Source organism: Carcharodon carcharias, chromosome 2, assembly GCF_017639515.1.
Source record: "Carcharodon carcharias isolate sCarCar2 chromosome 2, sCarCar2.pri, whole genome shotgun sequence".
NCBI classification, from domain to species: Eukaryota; Metazoa; Chordata; class Chondrichthyes; order Lamniformes; family Lamnidae; genus Carcharodon; species Carcharodon carcharias.
In genome coordinates, this window is record NC_054468.1 from 30,234,978 (window position 1) to 30,255,503 (window position 20,526).

Sequence of the window (20,526 nt, forward strand, 5' to 3'; positions counted from 1 at the left end):
CCACTGCCCCACAATCACCTTCTCAACCACCGCCCCACAATCACCTTCTCACCCACCGCCCCACAATCTCCCTCTCACCCACCGTCCCACTATCACCCTCTCACCCACCGCCCCACAATCACCTTCTCACCCACCGCCCCACAATCTCCCTCTCACCCACCATCCCACTATCACCATCTCACCCACCGCCCCACAATCTCCCTCTCACCCACCGCCCCACAATCTCCCTCTCACCCATCGCCCCACAATCTCCCTCTCGCCCACCGCCCCACAATCACCTTCTCACCCACTGCCCCACAATCACCTTCTCACCCACCGCCCCACAATCTCCCTCTCACCCACCGTCCCACTATCACCCTCTCACCCACCGCCCCACAATCACCTTCTCACCCACCGCCCCACAATCTCCCTCTCACCCACCCACCCACAATCTCCCTCTCACCCACCGTCCCACAATCACCTTCTCACCCACCGCCCCACAATCTCCCTCTCACCCACCGCCCCACAATCACCTTCTCACCCACCGCCCCACAATCACCTTCTCACCCACCGCCCCACAATCACCTTCTCACCCACCGCCCCACAATCTCCCTCTCACCCACCGCCCCACAATCACCCTCTCACCCACCGTCCCACTATCACCCTCTCACCCACCGCCCCACAATCTCCCTCTCACCCACCGCCCCACAATCTCCTTCTCACCCACCGCCCCACAATCTCCCTCTCACCCACCCACCCACAATCTCCCTCTCACCCACTGCCCCAAAATCACCTTCTCACCCACCGCCCCACAATCTCCCTCTCACCCACCACCCCACAATCTCCCTCTCAACCACCGCCGCACAATCTCCCTCTCACCCACCGCCGCACAATCTCCCTCTCACCCACCATCCCACAATCTCCCTCTCACCCACCGCCCCACAATCACCTTCTCACCCACCGCCCCACAATCTCCCTCTCACCCACCGTCCCACAATCTCCCTCTCACCCACCGCCCCACAATCTCCCTCTCACCCACCGCCCCACAATCTCCCTCTCACCTACCCACCCATAATCTCCCTCTCACCCACCGCTCCACAATCTCCCTCTCACCCACCATCCCACAATCTCCCACTCACCCACCGCCCCACAATCACCTTCTCACCCACCGCCCCACAATCTCCCTCTCACCCACCATCCCACAATGTCCCTCTCACCCACCGCCCCACAATCTCCCTCTCACCCACCACCCCACAATCACCTTCTCACCCACCGCCCCACAATCGCCCCCTCACTCACCATCCCACAATCTCCCTCTCACCCACCGCCCCACAATCCTCCTCTCGCCCTCCACCCCACAATATCCCTCTCACTCATCGCCCCACAATCACCTTCTCACTCACCACCCCACAATCTCCCTCTCACCCACCGCCCCACAATCTCCCTCTCACCCACCGCCCCACAATCACCATCTCACCCACCGCCCCACAATCACCTTCTCACCCACCGCCCCACAATCTCCATCTCACTCACCATCCCACAATCTCCCTCTCACCCACCGCCCCACAATCTCCCTCTCGCCCTCCGCCCCACAATCTCCCTCTCACTCATCGCCCCACAATCACCTTCTCACTCACCACCCCACAATCTCCCTCTCACCCACCGCCCGACAATCTCCCTCTCACCCACCACCCCACAATCTCCCTCTCACCCACCGCCCCACAATCTCCCTCTCACCCACCGCCCCACAATCACCCTCTCACCCACCGCCCCACAATCACCTTCTCACCCACCGCCCCACAATCACCTTCTCACCCACCGCCCCACAATCTCCCACTCACCCACCGCCCCACAATCACCTTCTCACCCACCGCCCCACAATCACCTTCTCACCCACCGCCCCACAATCACCTTCTCACCCACCGCCCCACAATCTCCCACTCACCCACCGCCCCACAATCACCTTCTCACCCACCGCCCCACAATCTCCCTCTCACCCACCGCCCCACAATCTCCCTCTCACCCACCGCCCCACAATCTCACTCTCACCCACCACCCCACAATCTCCCTCTCACCCACCGCCCCACAATCTCCCTCTCACCCACCGCCCCACAATCTCCCTCTCACCCACCGCCCCACAATCACCTTCTCACCCACCGCCCCACAATCTCCCTCTCACACACCGTCCCACTATCACCCTCTCACCCACCGCCCCACAATCACCTTCTCACCCACCGCCCCACAATCTCCCTCTCACCCACCGTCCCACTATCACCCTCTCACCCACCGCCCCACAATCTCCCTCGCACCCACCGCCCCACAATCTCCCTCTCACCCACCGCCCCACAATCTCACTCTCGCCCACCGCCCCACAATCTCCCTCTCACCCACCGCCCCACAATCACCTTCTCACCCACCCACCCACAATCTCCCTCTCACCCACCGCTCCACAATCTCCCTCTCACCCACCGCCCCACAATCTCCCTCTCACCCACCGTCCCACTATCACCCTCTCACCCACCGTCCCACTATCACCCTCTCACCCACCGCCCCACAATCTCCCTCTCACCCACCGTCCCACAATCTCCCTCTCACCCACCCACCCACAATCTCCCTCTCACCCACCGCTCCACAATCTCCCTCTCACCCACCGCCGCACAATCTCCCTCTCACCCACCGTCCCACTATCACCCTCTCACCCACCGCCCCACAATCTCCCACTCACCCACCGCCCCACAATCTCCCTCTCACCCACCGCCCCACAATCTCCCTCTCACCCACCGCCCCACAATCTCCCTCTCACCCACCGCCCCACAATCTCCCTCTCACCCACCGCCCCACAATCACCTTCTCACCCACCGCCCCACAATCTCCCTCTCACCCACCGCCCCACAATCTCCCTCTCACCCACCGCCCCACAATCACCTTCTCACCCACCGCCCCACAATCACCTTCTCACCCACCGCCCCACAATCTCCCTCTCACCCATCGTCCCACAATCTCCCTCTCACCCACCGCCCCACAATCTCCCTCTCACCCACCGCCCCACAATCTCCCTCTCACCTACCCACCCATAATCTCCCTCTCACCCACCGCTCCACAATCTCCCTCTCACCCACCATCCCAAAATCTCCCTCTCACCCACCGCCCCACAATCACCTTCTCACCCACCGCCCCACAATCTCCCTCTCACCCACCATCCCACAATGTCCCTCTCACCCACCGCCCCACAATCTCCCTCTCACCCACCGCCCCACAATCACCTTCTCACCCACCGCCCCAAAATCTCCCCCTCACTCACCATCCCACAATCTCCCTCTCACCCACCGCCCCACAATCCTCCTCTCGCCCTCCGCTCCACAATATCCCTCTCACTCATCACCCCACAATCACCTTCTCACTCACCACCCCACAATCTCCCTCTCACCCACCGCCCCACAATCTCCATCTCACCCACCGCCCCACAATCTACCTCTCACCCACCGCCCCACAATCTCCCTCTCACCCACCGCCCCACAATCACCCTCTCACCCACCGCCCCACAATCACCTTCTCACCCACCGCCCCACAATCACCTTCTCACCCACCGCCCCACAATCTCCCACTCACCCACCGCCCCACAATCACCTTCTCACCCACCGCCCCACAATCACCTTCTCACCCACCGCCACACAATCACCTTCTCACCCACCGCCCCACAATCTCCCACTCACCCACCGCCCCACAAACACCTTCTCACCAACCGCCCCACAATCTCCCTCTCACCCACCGCCCCACAATCTCCCTCTCACCCACCGCCCCACAATCTCCCTCTCACCCACCACCCCACAATCTCCCTCTCACGCACCGCCCCACAATCTCCCTCTCACCCACCGCCCCACAATCTCCCTCTCACCCACCGCCCCACAATCACACTCTCACCCACCGCCCCACAATCACCTTCTCACCCACCGCCCCACAATCACCTTCTCACCCACCGCCCCACAATCACCTTCTCACCCATCGCCCCACAATCACCTTCTCACCCACCGCCCCACAATCTCCCTCTCACCCACCGCCCCACAATCTCCCTCTCAACCACCGCCCCACAATCTCCCTCTCACCCACCTCCCCACAATCTCCCTCTCACCCACCGCTCCACAATCTCCCTCTCACCCACCGCCCCACAATCTCCCTCTCACCCACCGCCCCAGAATCACCTTCTCACCCACCGCCCCACAATCTCCATCTCACTCACCATCCCACAATCTCCCTCTCACCCACCGCCCTACAATCTCCCTCTCACCCACCACCCCACAATCTCCCTCTCACCCACCGCCCCACAATCTCCCTCTCACCCACCGCCCCAAAATCACCCTCTCACCCACCGCCCTACAATCACCTTCTCACCCACCGCCCCACAATCACCTTCTCACCCACCGCCCCACAATCTCCCACTCACCCACCGCCCTACAATCACCTTCTCACCCACCGCCCCACAATCACCTTCTCACCCACCGCCCCACAATCACCTCATCACCCACCGCCCCACCATCTCCCACTCACCCACCGCCCCACAATCACCTTCTCACCCACCGCCCCACAATCTCCCTCTCACCCACCGCCCCACCATCTCCCTCTCACCCACCGCCCCACATTCTCACTCTCACCCACCGCCCCACAATCGCCATCTCACCCACCGCCCCACAATCTCACTCTCACCCACCACCCCACAATCTCCCTCTCACCCACCGCCCCACAATCACATTCTCACCCACCGCCCCACAATCTCCCTCTCACCCACCGCCCCACAATCTCCCTCTCACCCACCGCCCCACAATCACCTTCTCACCCACCGCCCCACAATCTCCCTCTCACCCACCACCCCACAATGTCGGTCTCACCCACTGCCCCACAATCACCTTCTCAACCACCGCCCCACAATCACCTTCTCACCCACCGCCCCACAATCTCCCTCTCACCCACCGTCCCACTATCACCCTCTCACCCACCGCCCCACAATCACCTTCTCACCCACCGCCCCACAATCTCCCTCTCACCCACCATCCCACTATCACCATCTCACCCACCGCCCCACAATCTCCCTCTCACCCACCGCCCCACAATCTCCCTCTCACCCATCGCCCCACAATCTCCCTCTCGCCCACCGCCCCACAATCACCTTCTCACCCACTGCCCCACAATCACCTTCTCACCCACCGCCCCACAATCTCCCTCTCACCCACCGTCCCACTATCACCCTCTCACCCACCGCCCCACAATCACCTTCTCACCCACCGCCCCACAATCTCCCTCTCACCCACCCACCCACAATCTCCCTCTCACCCACCGTCCCACAATCACCTTCTCACCCACCGCCCCACAATCTCCCTCTCACCCACCGCCCCACAATCACCTTCTCACCCACCGCCCCACAATCACCTTCTCACCCACCGCCCCACAATCACCTTCTCACCCACCGCCCCACAATCTCCCTCTCACCCACCGCCCCACAATCACCCTCTCACCCACCGTCCCACTATCACCCTCTCACCCACCGCCCCACAATCTCCCTCTCACCCACCGCCCCACAATCTCCTTCTCACCCACCGCCCCACAATCTCCCTCTCACCCACCCACCCACAATCTCCCTCTCACCCACTGCCCCAAAATCACCTTCTCACCCACCGCCCCACAATCTCCCTCTCACCCACCACCCCACAATCTCCCTCTCAACCACCGCCGCACAATCTCCCTCTCACCCACCGCCGCACAATCTCCCTCTCACCCACCATCCCACAATCTCCCTCTCACCCACCGCCCCACAATCACCTTCTCACCCACCGCCCCACAATCTCCCTCTCACCCACCGTCCCACAATCTCCCTCTCACCCACCGCCCCACAATCTCCCTCTCACCCACCGCCCCACAATCTCCCTCTCACCTACCCACCCATAATCTCCCTCTCACCCACCGCTCCACAATCTCCCTCTCAACCACCATCCCACAATCTCCCACTCACCCACCGCCCCACAATCACCTTCTCACCCACCGCCCCACAATCTCCCTCTCACCCACCATCCCACAATGTCCCTCTCACCCACCGCCCCACAATCTCCCTCTCACCCACCACCCCACAATCACCTTCTCACCCACCGCCCCACAATCGCCCCCTCACTCACCATCCCACAATCTCCCTCTCACCCACCGCCCCACAATCCTCCTCTCGCCCTCCACCCCACAATATCCCTCTCACTCATCGCCCCACAATCACCTTCTCACTCACCACCCCACAATCTCCCTCTCACCCACCGCCCCACAATCTCCCTCTCACCCACCGCCCCACAATCACCATCTCACCCACCGCCCCACAATCACCTTCTCACCCACCGCCCCACAATCTCCATCTCACTCACCATCCCACAATCTCCCTCTCACCCACCGCCCCACAATCTCCCTCTCGCCCTCCGCCCCACAATCTCCCTCTCACTCATCGCCCCACAATCACCTTCTCACTCACCACCCCACAATCTCCCTCTCACCCACCGCCCGACAATCTCCCTCTCACCCACCACCCCACAATCTCCCTCTCACCCACCGCCCCACAATCTCCCTCTCACCCACCGCCCCACAATCACCCTCTCACCCACCGCCCCACAATCACCTTCTCACCCACCGCCCCACAATCACCTTCTCACCCACCGCCCCACAATCTCCCACTCACCCACCGCCCCACAATCACCTTCTCACCCACCGCCCCACAATCACCTTCTCACCCACCGCCCCACAATCACCTTCTCACCCACCGCCCCACAATCTCCCACTCACCCACCGCCCCACAATCACCTTCTCACCCACCGCCCCACAATCTCCCTCTCACCCACCGCCCCACAATCTCCCTCTCACCCACCGCCCCACAATCTCACTCTCACCCACCACCCCACAATCTCCCTCTCACCCACCGCCCCACAATCTCCCTCTCACCCACCGCCCCACAATCTCCCTCTCACCCACCGCCCCACAATCACCTTCTCACCCACCGCCCCACAATCTCCCTCTCACACACCGTCCCACTATCACCCTCTCACCCACCGCCCCACAATCACCTTCTCACCCACCGCCCCACAATCTCCCTCTCACCCACCGTCCCACTATCACCCTCTCACCCACCGCCCCACAATCTCCCTCGCACCCACCGCCCCACAATCTCCCTCTCACCCACCGCCCCACAATCTCACTCTCGCCCACCGCCCCACAATCTCCCTCTCACCCACCGCCCCACAATCACCTTCTCACCCACCCACCCACAATCTCCCTCTCACCCACCGCTCCACAATCTCCCTCTCACCCACCGCCCCACAATCTCCCTCTCACCCACCGTCCCACTATCACCCTCTCACCCACCGTCCCACTATCACCCTCTCACCCACCGCCCCACAATCTCCCTCTCACCCACCGTCCCACAATCTCCCTCTCACCCACCCACCCACAATCTCCCTCTCACCCACCGCTCCACAATCTCCCTCTCACCCACCGCCGCACAATCTCCCTCTCACCCACCGTCCCACTATCACCCTCTCACCCACCGCCCCACAATCTCCCTCTCACCCACCGCCCCACAATCTCCCTCTCACCCACCGCCCCACAATCTCCCTCTCACCCACCGCCCCACAATCTCCCTCTCACCCACCGCCCCACAATCTCCCTCTCACCCACCGCCCCACAATCACCTTCTCACCCACCGCCCCACAATCTCCCTCTCACCCACCGCCCCACAATCTCCCTCTCACCCACCGCCCCACAATCACCTTCTCACCCACCGCCCCACAATCACCTTCTCACCCACCGCCCCACAATCTCCCTCTCACCCATCGTCCCACAATCTCCCTCTCACCCACCGCCCCACAATCTCCCTCTCACCCACCGCCCCACAATCTCCCTCTCACCTACCCACCCATAATCTCCCTCTCACCCACCGCTCCACAATCTCCCTCTCACCCACCATCCCAAAATCTCCCTCTCACCCACCGCCCCACAATCACCTTCTCACCCACCGCCCCACAATCTCCCTCTCACCCACCATCCCACAATGTCCCTCTCACCCACCGCCCCACAATCTCCCTCTCACCCACCGCCCCACAATCACCTTCTCACCCACCGCCCCAAAATCTCCCCCTCACTCACCATCCCACAATCTCCCTCTCACCCACCGCCCCACAATCCTCCTCTCGCCCTCCGCTCCACAATATCCCTCTCACTCATCACCCCACAATCACCTTCTCACTCACCACCCCACAATCTCCCTCTCACCCACCGCCCCACAATCTCCATCTCACCCACCGCCCCACAATCTACCTCTCACCCACCGCCCCACAATCTCCCTCTCACCCACCGCCCCACAATCACCCTCTCACCCACCGCCCCACAATCACCTTCTCACCCACCGCCCCACAATCACCATCTCACCCACCGCCCCACAATCTCCCACTCACCCACCGCCCCACAATCACCTTCTCACCCACCGCCCCACAATCACCTTCTCACCCACCGCCACACAATCACCTTCTCACCCACCGCCCCACAATCTCCCACTCACCCACCGCCCCACAAACACCTTCTCACCAACCGCCCCACAATCTCCCTCTCACCCACCGCCCCACAATCTCCCTCTCACCCACCGCCCCACAATCTCCCTCTCACCCACCACCCCACAATCTCCCTCTCACGCACCGCCCCACAATCTCCCTCTCACCCACCGCCCCACAATCTCCCTCTCACCCACCGCCCCACAATCACCCTCTCACCCACCGCCCCACAATCACCTTCTCACCCACCGCCCCACAATCACCTTCTCACCCACCGCCCCACAATCACCTTCTCACCCATCGCCCCACAATCACCTTCTCACCCACCGCCCCACAATCTCCCTCTCACCCACCGCCCCACAATCTCCCTCTCACCCACCGCCCCACAATCTCACTCTCGCCCACCGCCCCACAATCTCCCTCTCACCCACCGCCCCACAATCACCTTCTCACCCACCCACCCACAATCTCCCTCTCACCCACCGCTCCACAATCTCCCTCTCACCCACCGCCCCACAATCTCCCTCTCACCCACCGTCCCACTATCACCCTCTCACCCACCGTCCCACTATCACCCTCTCACCCACCGCCCCACAATCTCCCTCTCACCCACCGTCCCACAATCTCCCTCTCACCCACCCACCCACAATCTCCCTCTCACCCACCGCTCCACAATCTCCCTCTCACCCACCGCCGCACAATCTCCCTCTCACCCACCGTCCCACTATCACCCTCTCACCCACCGCCCCACAATCTCCCTCTCACCCACCGCCCCACAATCTCCCTCTCACCCACCGCCCCACAATCTCCCTCTCACCCACCGCCCCACAATCTCCCTCTCACCCACCGCCCCACAATCTCCCTCTCACCCACCGTCCCACAATCACCTTCTCACCCACCGCCCCACAATCTCCCTCTCACCCACCGCCCCACAATCTCCCTCTCACCCACCGCCCCACAATCACCTTCTCACCCACCGCCCCACAATCACCTTCTCACCCACCGCCCCACAATCTCCCTCTCACCCATCGTCCCACAATCTCCCTCTCACCCACCGCCCCACAATCTCCCTCTCACCCACCGCCCCACAATCTCCCTCTCACCTACCCACCCATAATCTCCCTCTCACCCACCGCTCCACAATCTCCCTCTCACCCACCATCCCAAAATCTCCCTCTCACCCACCGCCCCACAATCACCTTCTCACCCACCGCCCCACAATCTCCCTCTCACCCACCATCCCACAATGTCCCTCTCACCCACCGCCCCACAATCTCCCTCTCACCCACCGCCCCACAATCACCTTCTCACCCACCGCCCCAAAATCTCCCCCTCACTCACCATCCCACAATCTCCCTCTCACCCACCGCCCCACAATCCTCCTCTCGCCCTCCGCTCCACAATATCCCTCTCACTCATCACCCCACAATCACCTTCTCACTCACCACCCCACAATCTCCCTCTCACCCACCGCCCCACAATCTCCATCTCACCCACCGCCCCACAATCTACCTCTCACCCACCGCCCCACAATCTCCCTCTCACCCACCGCCCCACAATCACCCTCTCACCCACCGCCCCACAATCACCTTCTCACCCACCGCCCCACAATCACCTTCTCACCCACCGCCCCACAATCTCCCACTCACCCACCGCCCCACAATCACCTTCTCACCCACCGCCCCACAATCACCTTCTCACCCACCGCCACACAATCACCTTCTCACCCACCGCCCCACAATCTCCCACTCACCCACCGCCCCACAAACACCTTCTCACCAACCGCCCCACAATCTCCCTCTCACCCACCGCCCCACAATCTCCCTCTCACCCACCGCCCCACAATCTCCCTCTCACCCACCACCCCACAATCTCCCTCTCACCCACCGCCCCACAATCTCCCTCTCACCCACCGCCCCACAATCTCCCTCTCACCCACCGCCCCACAATCACCCTCTCACCCACCGCCCCACAATCACCATCTCACCCACCGCCCCACAATCACCATCACACCCACCGCCCCACAATCACCTTCTCACCCATCGCCCCACAATCACCTTCTCACCCACCGCCCCACAATCTCCCTCTCACCCACCGCCCCACAATCTCCCTCTCAACCACCGCCCCACAATCTCCCTCTCACCCACCTCCCCACAATCTCCCTCTCACCCACCGCTCCACAATCTCCCTCTCACCCACCGCCCCACAATCTCCCTCTCACCCACCGCCCCACAATCTCCCTCTCACCCACCGCCCCAGAATCACCTTCTCACCCACCGCCCCACAATCTCCATCTCACTCACCATCCCACAATCTCCCTCTCACCCACCGCCCTACAATCTCCCTCTCACCCACCACCCCACAATCTCCCTCTCACCCACCGCCCCACAATCTCCCTCTCACCCACCGCCCCAAAATCACCCTCTCACCCACCGCCCTACAATCACCTTCTCACCCACCGCCCCACAATCACCTTCTCACCCACCGCCCCACAATCTCCCACTCACCCACCGCCCTACAATCACCTTCTCACCCACCGCCCCACAATCACCTTCTCACCCACCGCCCCACAATCACCTCATCACCCACCGCCCCACCATCTCCCACTCACCCACCGCCCCACAATCACCTTCTCACCCACCGCCCCACAATCTCCCTCTCACCCACCGCCCCACCATCTCCCTCTCACCCACCGCCCCACATTCTCACTCTCACCCACCGCCCCACAATCGCCATCTCACCCACCGCCCCACAATCTCACTCTCACCCACCACCCCACAATCTCCCTCTCACCCACCGCCCCACAATCTCCCTCTCACCCACCGCCCCACAATCTCCCTCTCACCCACCGCCCCACAATCTCCCTCTCACCCACCGCCCCACAATCACCTTCTCACCCACCGCCCCACAATCTCCCTCTCACCCACCGCCCCACAATCACCTTCTCACCCACCGCCCCACAATCACCTTCTCACCCACCGCCCCACAATCTCCCTCTCACCCACCGTCCCACTATCACCCTCTCACCCACCGCCCCACAATCTCCCTCTCACCCACCGTCTCACAATCTCCCTCTCACCCACCACCCCACAATCTCCCTCTCACCCACCGCCCCACAATCACTTTCTCACCCACCGCCCCACAATCTCCCTCTCACCCACCACCCCACAATCTCCCTCTCACCCACCGCCCCACAATCTCCCTCTCACCCACCACCCCAGAATCTCCCTCTCACCCACCGCCCCACAATCTCCCTCTTACCCAACGCCCCACAATCTCCCTCTCACTCACTGCCCCACAATCTCCCACTCACCCACTGCCCCACAATCTCCCTCTCACCCACCGCCCCACAATCACCTTCTCACCCACCGCCCCACAATCTCCCTCTCACCCACCGCCCCACAATCTCCCTCTCACCCACCGCCCCACAATCTCCCTTTCACCCACCGCCCCACAATCTCCCTCTCACCCACCGCCCCACAATCTCCCTCTCAGCCACCGCCCCACAATCACCTTCTCACCCACCGCCCCACAATCTCCCTCTCACCCACCGCCCCACAATCTCCCTCTCACCCAACGCCCCACAATCACCTTCTCACCCACCGCCCCACAATCACCTTCTCACCCAACGCCCCAGAATCTCCCTCTCACCCACCACCCCACAATCACCTTCTCACCCACCGCCCCACAATCTCCCTCTCACCCACTGCCCCACAATCACCCTCTCACCCACCGCCCCACAATCTCCCTCTCACCCACCGCCCCACAATCACCTTCTCACCCACCGCCCCACAATCTCCCACTCACCCACCGCCCCACAATCTCCCACTCACCCACCGCCCCACAATCTCCCTCCCACCCACCGCCCCACAATCACCTTCTCACCCACCGCCCCACAATCACCCTCTCACCCACCACCCCACAATCTCCCTCTCACCCACCGCCCCACAATCTCCCTCTCACCCACCGCCCCACAATCACCTTCTCACCCACCGCCCCACAATCACCTTCTCACCCACTGCCCCACAATCTCCCTCTCACCCACTGCCCCACAATCTCCCTCTCACCCACCGCCCCACAATCTCCCTCTCACCCATCGCCCCACAATCTCCCTCTCACCCACCGCCCCACAATCTCCCTCTCACCCACCGTCCCACTATCACCCTCTCACCCACCGCCCCACAATCACCTTCTCACCCACCGCCCCACAATCTCCCTCTCACCCACCGTCCCACTATCACCCTCTCACCCACCGCCCCACAATCTCCCTTTCACCCACCGCCCCACAATCTCCCTCTCACCCACCGCCCCACAATCTCCCTCTCGCCCACCGCCCCACAATCTCCCTCTCACCCACCGTCCTACTATCACCCTCTCACCCACCGCCCCACAATCACCTTCTCACCCACCGCCCCACAATCTCCCTCTCACCCACCGTCCCACTATCAACCTCTCACCCACCGACCCACAATCTCCCTTTCACCCACCGCCCCACAATCTCCCTCTCACCCACCGCCCCACAATCTCCCTCTCGCCCACCGCCCCACAATCTCCCTCTCACCCACCGCCCCACAATCACCTTCTCACCCACCGCCCAACAATCTCCCTCTCACCCACCGTCCCACTATCACCCTCTCACCCACCGCCCCACAATCACCTTCTCACCCACCGCCCCACAACCTCCCTCTCACCCACCCACCCACAATCTCCCTCTCACCCACCGCTCCACAATCTCCCTCTCACCCACCGCCGCACAATCTCCCTCTCACCCACCGTCCCACTAACACCCTCTCACCCACCGCCCCACAATCTCCCTCTCACCCACCGCCCCACAATCTCCCTCTCACCCACCGCCCCACAATCTCCCTCTCACCCACCGCCCCACAATCTCCCTCTCACCCACCGCCCCACAATCTCCCTCTCACCCACCGCCCCACAATCTCCCTCTCACCCACCGCCCCACAATCTCCCTCTCACCCACCGCCCCACAATCTCCCTCTCACCCACCGCCCCACAATCTCCCTCTCACCCACCGCCCCACAATCACATTCTCACCCACAGCCCCACAATCTCCCTCTCACCCACCGCCCCACAATCTCCCTCTCACCCACCGCCCCACAATCACCTTCTCACCCACCGCCCCACAATCTCCCTCTCACCCACCACCCCACAATGTCGGTCTCACCCACTGCCCCACAATCACCTTCTCAACCACCGCCCCACAATCACCTTCTCACCCACCGCCCCACAATCTCCCTCTCACCCACCGTCCCACTATCACCCTCTCACCCACCGCCCCACAATCACCTTCTCACCCACCGCCCCACAATCTCCCTCTCACCCACCGTCCCACTATCACCATCTCACCCACCGCCCCACAATCTCCCTCTCACCCACCGCCCCACAATCTCCCTCTCACCCATCGCCCCACAATCTCCCTCTCGCCCACCGCCCCACAATCTCCCTCTCACCCACCGCCCCACAATCTCCCTCTCACCCACCCACCCACAATCTCCCTCTCACCCACTGCCCCAAAATCACCTTCTCACCCACCGCCCCACAATCTCCCTCTCACCCACCACCCCACAATCTCCCTCTCAACCACCGCCGCACAATCTCCCTCTCACCCACCGCCGCACAATCTCCCTCTCACCCACCATCCCACAATCTCCCTCTCACCCACCGCCCCACAATCACCTTCTCACCCACCGCCCCACAATCTCCCTCTCACCCACCGTCCCACAATCTCCCTCTCACCCACCGCCCCACAATCTCCCTCTCACCCACCGCACCACAATCTCCCTCTCACCTACCCACCCATAATCTCCCTCTCACCCACCGCTCCACAATCTCCCTCTCACCCACCATCCCAAAATCTCCCACTCACCCACCGCCCCACAATGACCTTCTCACCCACCTTCCCACAATGTCCCTCTCACCCACCGCCCCACAATCTCCCTCTCACCCACCGCCCCACAATCTCCCTCTCACCCACCGCCCCACAATCTCCCTCTCACCCACCGCCCCACAATCTCCCTCTCACCCACCGCCCCACAATCACCTTCTCACCCACCGCCCCACAATCTCCCCCTCACTCACCATCCCACAATCTCCCTCTCACCCACCGCCCCACAATCCTCCTCTCGCCCTCCACCCCACAATATCCCTCTCACTCATCGCCCCACAATCACCTTCTCACTCACCACCCCACAATCTCCCTCTCACCCACCGCCCCACAATCTCCCTCTCACCCACCGCCCCACAATCACCCTCTCACCCACCGCCCCACAATCACCTTCTCACCCACCGCCGCACAATCTCCATCTCACTCACCATCCCACAATCTCCCTCTCACCCACCGCCCCACAATCTCCCTCTCGCCCTCCGCCCCACAATCTCCCTCTCACTCATCGCCCCACAATCACCTTCTCACTCACCACCCCACAATCTCCCTCTCACCCACCGCCCGACAATCTCCCTCTCACCCACCACCCCACAATCTCCCTCTCACCCACCGCCCCACAATCTCCCTCTCACCCACCGCCCCACAATCACCCTCTCACCCACCGCCCCACAATCACCTTCTCACCCACCGCCCCACAATCACCTTCTCACCCACCGCCCCACAATCTCCCACTCACCCACCGCCCCACAATCACCTTCTCACCCACCGCCCCACAATCACCTTCTCACCCACCGCCCCACAATCACCTTCTCACCCACCGCCCCACAATCTCCCACTCACCCACCGCCCCACAATCACCTTCTCACCCACCGCCCCACAATCTCCCTCTCACCCACCGCCCCACAATCTCCCTCTCACCCACCGCCCCACAATCTCACTCTCACGCACCACCCCACAATCTCCCTCTCACCCACCGCCCCACAATCTCCCTCTCACCCACCGCCCCACAATCTCCCTCTCACCCACCGCCCCACAATCACCTTCTCACCCACCGCCCCACAATCTCCCTCTCACCCACCGTGCCCACTATCACCCTCTCACCCACCGCCCCACAATCACCTTCTCACCCACCGCCCCACAATCTCCCTCTCACCCACCGTCCCACTATCACCCTCTCACCCACCGCCCCACAATCTCCCTCGCACCCACCGCCCCACAATCTCCCTCTCACCCACCGCCCCACTATCACCCTCTCACCCACCGCCCCACAATCTCCCTCTCACCCACCGCCCCACAATCTCCCTCTCACCCACCGCCCCACAATCTCACTTTCACGCACCACCCCACAATCTCCCTCTCACCCACCGCCGCACAATCACCCTCTCACCCACCGCCCCACAATCACCTTCTCACCCACCGCCCCACAATCACCTTCTCACCCACCGCCCCACAATCTCCCACTCACCCACCGCCCCACAATCACCTTCTCACCCACCGCCCCACAATCACCTTCTCACCCACCGCCACACAATCACCTTCTCACCCACCGCCCCACAATCTCCCACTCACCCACCGCCCCACAAACACCTTCTCACCAACCCCCCCACAATCTCCCTCTCACCCACCGCCCCACAATCTCCCTCTCACCCACCGCCCCACAATCTCCCTCTCACCCACCACCCCACAATCTCCCTCTCACCCACCGCCCCACAATCACCTTCTCACCCACCGCCCCACAATCTCCCTCTCACCCACCGTCCCACTATCACCCTCTCACCCACCGCCCCACAATCACATTCTCACCCACCGCCCCACAATCTCCCTCTCACCCACCCACCCACAATCTCCCTCTCACCCACCGCTCCACAATCTCCCTCTCACCCACCGCCCCACAATCTCCCTCTCACCCACCGTCCCACTATCACCCTCTCACCCACCTCCCCACAATCTCCCTCTCACCCACCGTCCCACAATCTCCCTCTCACCCACCCACCCACAATCTCCCTCTCACCCACCGCTCCACAATCTCCATCTCACCCACCGCCGCACAATCTCCCTCTCACCCACCGTCCCACTATCACCCTCTCACCCACCGCCCCACAATCTCCCTCTCACCCACCGCCCCACAATCTCCCTCTCACCCACCGCCCCACAATCTCCCTCTCACCCACCGCCCCACAATCACCTTCTCACCCACCGCCCCACAATCTCCCTCTCACCCACCGCCCCACAATCTCCCTCTCACCCACCACCCCACAATCACCTTCTCACCCACCGCCCCACAATCACCTTGTCACCCACCGCCCCACAATCTCCCTCTCACCCACCGTCCCACAATCTCCCTCTCACCCACCGCCCCACAATCTCCCTCTCACCTACCCACCCATAATCTCCCTCTCACCCACCGCTCCACAATCTCCCTCTCACCCACCATCCCAAAATCTCCCTCTCACCCACTGCCCCACAATCACCTTCTCACCCACCGCCCCACAATCTCCCTCTCACCCACCATCCCACAATGTCCCTCTCACCCACCGCCCCACAATCTCACTCTCACCCACCGCCCCACAATCACCTTCTCACCCACCGCCCCACAATCTCCCCCTCACTCACCATCCCACAATCTCCCTCTCACCCACCGCCCCACAATCCTCCTCTCGCCCTCCGCTCCACAATATCCCTCTCACTCATCACCCCAGAATCACCTTCTCACTCACCACCCCACAATCTCCCTCTCACCCACCGCCCCACAATCTCCATCTCACCCACCACCCCACAATCTCCCTCTCACCCACCGCCCCACAATCTCCCTCTCACCCACCGCCCCACAATCACCCTCTCACCCACCGCCCCACAATCACCTTCTCACCCACCGCCCCACAATCACCTTCTCACCCACCGCCCCACAATCTCCCACTCACCCACCGCCCCACAATCACCTTCTCACCCACCGCCCCACAATCACCTTCTCACCCACCGCCACACAATCACCTTCTCACCCACCGCCCCACAATCTCCCACTCACCCACCGCCCCACAAACACCTTCTCACCAACCGCCCCACAATCTCCCTCTCACCCACCGCCCCACAATCTCCCTCTCACCCACCGCCCCACAATCTCCCTCTCACCCACCACCCCACAATCTCCCTCTCACCCACCGCCCCACAATCTCCCTCTCACCCACCGCCCCACAATCTCCCTCTCACCCACCGCCCCACAATCACCCTCTCACCCACCGCCCCACAATCACCTTCTCACCCACCGCCCCACAATCACCTTCTCACCCACCGCCCCACAATCACCTTCTCACCCATCGCCCCACAATCACCTTCTCACCCACCGCCCCACAATCTCCCTCTCACCCACCGCCCCACAATCTCCCTCTCAACCACCGCCCCACAATCTCCCTCTCAACCACCGCCCCACAATCTCCCTCTCACCCACCTCCCCACAATCTCCCTCTCACCCACCGCTCCACAATCTCCCTCTCACCCACCGCCCCACAATCTCCCTCTGACCCACCGCCCCACAATCACCTTCTCACCCACCGCCCCACAATCTCCATCTCACTCACCATCCCACAATCTCCCTCTCACCCACCGCCCTACAATCTCCCTCTCACCCACCACCCCACAATCTCCCTCTCACCCACCGTCCCACAATCTCCCTCTCACCCACCGTCCCACAATCTCCCTCTCACCCACCGCCCCACAATCACCCTCTCACCCACCGCCCTACAATCACCTTCTCACCCACCGCCCCACAATCACCTTCTCACCCACCGCCCCACAATCTCCCACTCACCCACCGCCCTACAATCACCTTCTCACCCACCGCCCCACAATCACCTTCTCACCCACCGCCCCACAATCACCTCATCACCCACCGCCCCACCATCTCCCACTCACCCACCGCCCCACAATCACCTTCTCACCCACCGCCCCACAATCTCCCTCTCACCCACCGCCCCACCATCTCCCTCTCACCCACTGCCCCACAATCTCCCTCTCACCCACCGCCCCACAATCGCCATCTCACCCACCGCCCCACAATCTCACTCTCACCCACCACCCCACAATCTCCCTCTCACCCACCGCCCCACAATCTCCCTCTCACCCACCGCCCCACAATCTCCCTCTCACCCACCGCCCCACAATCTCCCTCTCACCCACCGCCCCACAATCACCTTCTCACCCACCGCCCCACAATCTCCCTCTCACCCACCGCCCCACAATCACCTTCTCACCCACCGCCCCACAATCACCTTCTCACCCACCGCCCCACAATCTCCCTCTCACCCACCGTCCCACTATCACCCTCTCACCCACCGCCCCACAATCTCCCTCTCACCCACCGCCCCACAATCTCCCTCTCACCCACCGCCCCACAATCTCCCTCTCGCCCAGCGCCCCACAATCTCCCTCTCACCCACAGCCCCACAATCACCTTCTCACCCACCGCCCCACAATCTCCCTCTCACCCACCGTCCCACTATCACCCTCTCACCCACCGCCCCACAATCACCTTCTCACCCACCGCCCCACAATCTCCCTCTCACCCACCCACCCACAATCTCCCTCTCACCCACCGCTCCACAATCTCCCTCTCACCCACCGCCGCACAATCTCCCTCTCACCCACCGTCCCACTATCACCCTCTCACCCACCGCCCCACAATCTCCCTCTCACCCACCGCCCCACAATCTCCCTCTCACCCACCGCCCCACAATCTCCCTCTCACCCACCGCCCCACAATCACCTTCTCACCCACCGCCCCACAATCTCCCCCTCACTCACCATCCCACAATCTCCCTCTCACCCACCGCCCCACAATCCTCCTCTCGCCCTCCACCCCACAATATCCCTCTCACTCATCGCCCCACAATCAGCTTCTCACTCACCACCCCACAATCTCCCTCTCACCCACCGCCCCACAATCTCCCTCTCACCCACCGCCCCACAATCACCCTCTCACCCACCGTCCCACAATCACCTTCTCACCCACCGCCCCACAATCTCCATCTCACTCACCATCCCACAATCTCCCTCTCACCCACCGCCCCACAATCTCCCTCTCGCCCTCCGCCCCACAATCTCCCTCTCACTCATCGCCCCACAATCACCTTCTCACTCACCACCCCACAATCTCCCTCTCACCCACCGCCCCACAATCTCCCTCTCACCCACCACCCCACAATCTCCCTCTCACCCACCGCCCCACGATCTCCCTCTCACCCACCGCCCCACAATCACCCTCTCACCCACCGCCCCACAATCACCTTCTCACCCACCGCCCCACAATCACCTTCTCACCCACCGCCCCACAATGTCCCACTCACCCACCGCCCCACAATCGCCTTCTCACCCACCGCCCCACAATCACCTTCTCACCCACCGCCCCACAATCACCTTCTCACCCACCACCCCACAATCTCCCACTCACCCACTGCCCCACAATCACCTTCTCACCCACCGCCCCACAATCTCCCTCTCACCCACCGCCCCACAATCTCCCTCTCACCCACCGCCCCACAATCTCACTCTCACCCACCACCCCACAATCTCCCTCTCACCTACCGCCCCACAATCTCCCTCTCACCCACCGCCCCACAATCTCCCTCTCACCCACCGCCCCACAATCACCTTCTCACCCACCGCCCCACAATCTCCCTCTCACCCACCGTCCCACTATCACCCTCTCACCCACCGCCCCACAATCACCTTCTCACCCACCGCCCCACAATCTCCCTCTCACCCACCGTCCCACTATCACCCTCTCACCCACCGCCCCACAATCTCCCTCGCACCCACCGCCCCACAATCTCCCTCTCACCCACCGCCCCACAATCTCACTCTCGCCCACCGCCCCACAATCTCCCTCTCACCCACCGCCCCACAATCACCTTCTCACCCACCGCCCCACAATCTCCCTCTCACCCACCGTCCCACTATCACCCTCTCACCCACCGCCCCACAATCACATTCTCACCCACCGCCCCACAATCTCCCTCTCACCCACCCACCCACAATCTCCCTCTCACCCACCGCTCCACAATCTCCCTCTCACCCACCGCCCCA

At 62.5% G+C, this 20,526-nt stretch overlaps 1 protein-coding gene across 4 annotated transcripts in view; it reads left to right on the top strand.

Moving 5' to 3' along the window:
- Positions 1–20,526, top strand: part of mecom (MDS1 and EVI1 complex locus) — an 837,494-nt gene that overhangs the window by 386,598 nt on the left and 430,370 nt on the right. The window lies entirely within an intron of this gene.